The 2,930-nt window shown below is 38.9% G+C and overlaps 1 non-coding gene across 1 annotated transcript; it reads right to left on the bottom strand.

The window, feature by feature from the left end:
- Window positions 1-1,483: 1,483 nt before the first annotated feature.
- LOC112713563 (small nucleolar RNA R71) lies at window positions 1,484-1,587 on the bottom strand. The gene has a single exon (XR_003158534.1). It is a non-coding gene; the product is annotated as a small nucleolar RNA R71 (small nucleolar RNA).
- Between the last annotated feature and the right edge of the window lie 1,343 nt (window positions 1,588-2,930).

Below are 2,930 nucleotides of genomic sequence, written 5' to 3'. Positions count from 1 at the left end.
TTATTAAAAATAGAAAAATAATTTTAATTTGTGTCTTTTCAAGTCAATAATACAGAGAATTGAAGATTCAGAACATACTGCAGAGGAATCACACAGAAAAAGCTGGGCATTCAAAAATGCCCAGTGAAGAAGATAGACTGGCGTTTAAACGCCAGCCAGGGTGCCTGGCTGGGCGTTTAACGCCCAAAAGGGTAGTAGTTTGGGCGTTAAACGCCAGAATGTGCACCATTCTGGGCGTTTAACGCCAGGATGGCTAAAGGGGGAAGATTTTGTTTTCAAAATCAATTTTTTTTCAAGTTTTCAAAGTTTTTCAAAATCAAATCTTTTTCAAATCATATCTTTTCAATCAAATGTTTTCAAAATCAATTTCTTTCCTTTTTCAAAGATACTTACTAACAATTAATGATTTGATTGAACATTTTTTGCCTTTTCTGTTGAGGAAGGTTTTATGTTTGAATCATATCTTTTCTTGTTAGGCAAGTCATTAATTTTTAAAATCATATCTTTTCAAATTGTTTTCAAATCATATCTTTTAAAATTGTTTTCAAATCATATCTTTTTAATCACATCTTTTTCAAAATAAGTTTTCAATCAAATCTTTTTAATTTCTAATTTCAAAATCTTTTTCAAAAATCACTTGATTTCTTTTCCACTCTTATTTTCGAAAATCAATTAAGTGTTTTTCAAAATGTTTTCAAAATCTTTTACTTAAATTTTCGAAAATTACTTCCCTTCTTCTCACATCCTTCTATTTATGGACTAACACTATTCCTTAATGCAAAATTCGAACTCCATCTTCTTTGATAAGTTCAAATTTTCTACCTCTGTCTTCCATTTTTCTTCCTCTGACACCTCAAGGAATCTCTATACTGTGACATAGAGGATTCCATATTTTCTTGTTCTCTTCTCTTTCATATGAGCAGGAGCAGAGACAAAGGCATTCTTGTTGAAGCTAACCCTGAGCCTGAAAGGACCTTGAAGCGAAAGCTAAGAGAAGCTAAAGCACAAATCTCTATGAATGGAGGTGGTTGTCAGGCACACGTTCATAGTTGAGGACCTAACAGAAATTTTCAAGGAAGAAGAAGCCATGGCAGCCGAAAACAACAACAATGCAAGGAAGGTGCTTGGTGACTTTACTGCACCTACTCCCGATTTCTATGGGAGAAGCATCTCTATCCCTGCCATTGGAGCAAACAACTTTGAGCTTAAGCCTCAATTAGCTTCTCTAATGCAACAGAATTGCAAGTTCCATGGACTTCCATTGGAAGATCCTCATCAGTTCTTAGCTGAATTCTTGCAAATCTGTGACACAGTCAAGACTAATGGGGTAGACCCTGAGGTCTATAGACTGATGCTATTCCCTTTTGCTGTAAGAGACAGAGCTAGAATATGGTTGGACTCTCAACCTAAAGAAAGCCTGGACTCTTGGGAAAAGCTAGTCAACGCCTTCTTGGCAAAGTTCTTTCCACCTCAAAGATGGAGTAAGCTTAGAGTGGAAGTCCAAACCTTCAGACAGAAGGATGGAGAATCCCTCTATGAAGCTTGGGAAAGATACAAACAATTGATCAGAAAGTGTCCATCTGACATGCTTTCTGAATGGAGCATCATAGGTATTTTCTATGATGGTCTCTCTGAACTGTCCAAGATGTCTTTGGATAGCTCTGCTGGAGGATCTCTTCATCTGAAGAAGACGCCTACAGAGGCTCAAGAGCTAATTGAAATGGTTGCAAATAACCAATTCATGTACACTTCTGAAAGAAATCCTGTGAACAATGGGACTAGTCAGAAGAAAGGAGTTCTTGAGATTGACACTCTGAACGCCATTATGGCTCAGAACAAAATATTGACTCAACAAGTCAATTTGATTTCTCAAAGTCTGTCTGGAATGCAAAATGCACCAAGCAGTACTAAGGAGGCTTCATCTGAGGAAGAAGCCTATGATCCTGAGAACCCTTCAATGGAAGAGGTGAATTACATGGGAGAACCCTATGGAAACACCTATAATCCTTCATGGAGAAATCATCCAAATTTTTCATGGAAGGATCAACAGAGACCTCAACAAGGTTTCAACAACAATAATGGTGGAAGAAACAGGTTTAGCAATAGCAAGCCTTTTCCATCATCTTCTCAGCAACAGACAGAGAGTTCTAAGCAGAATACCTCTGACTTAGCAACTATGGTCTCTGATCTAATCAAAACCACTCAAAGTTTCATGACTGAAACTAGGTCCTCCATTAGGAATTTGGAAGGACAAGTGGGTCAGCTGAGCAAGAAAATTACTGAACTCCCTCCTAGTACTCTCCCAAGCAATACAGAAGAAAATCCAAAAGGAGAGTGCAAGGCCATCAACTTGGCCGAATCCTGGGAGGAAGAAGAGGCAGTGAACGCCACTGAGGAAGACCTCACTGGGCATCCACTGACCTCCAATGGGTTCCCTAATGAGGAACCATGGGAATCTGAGGCTCAAAATGAGACCATAGAGATTCCATTGGACTTACTTCTGCCTTTCATGAGCTCTGATGAGTATTCTTCCTCTGAAGAGGATGAGTATGTCACTGAAGAGCAAGTTGCTAAATACCTTGGAGCAATCATGAAGCTAAATGACAAGTTATTTGGAAATGAGACTTGGGAGGATGAACCTCCTTTGCTCACCAAAGAACTGGATGACTTGTCTAGGCAGAAATTACCTCAAAAGAGGCAAGACCCTGGGAAGTTTTCCATACCTTGTACCATAGGAACCATGACCTTCAAGAAGGCTCTGTGTGACTTAGGGTCAAGTGTAAACCTCATGCCTCTCTCTGTAATGGAGAAGCTAGGAATCTTTGAGGTACAAGCTACAAGAATCTCACTAGAGATGGCAGACAATTCAAAGAAACAAGCTTATGGACTTGTAGAGAATGTTTTGGTGAAAATTGAAGACCATTACATCC

The sequence above is a fragment of the Arachis hypogaea genome, chromosome 9, assembly GCF_003086295.3.
Source record: "Arachis hypogaea cultivar Tifrunner chromosome 9, arahy.Tifrunner.gnm2.J5K5, whole genome shotgun sequence".
NCBI lineage: Eukaryota > Viridiplantae > Streptophyta > Magnoliopsida > Fabales > Fabaceae > Arachis > Arachis hypogaea.
Note: the sequence above shows the minus strand (reverse complement) of the source record. Positions and strands in the feature narration are given on the sequence as shown.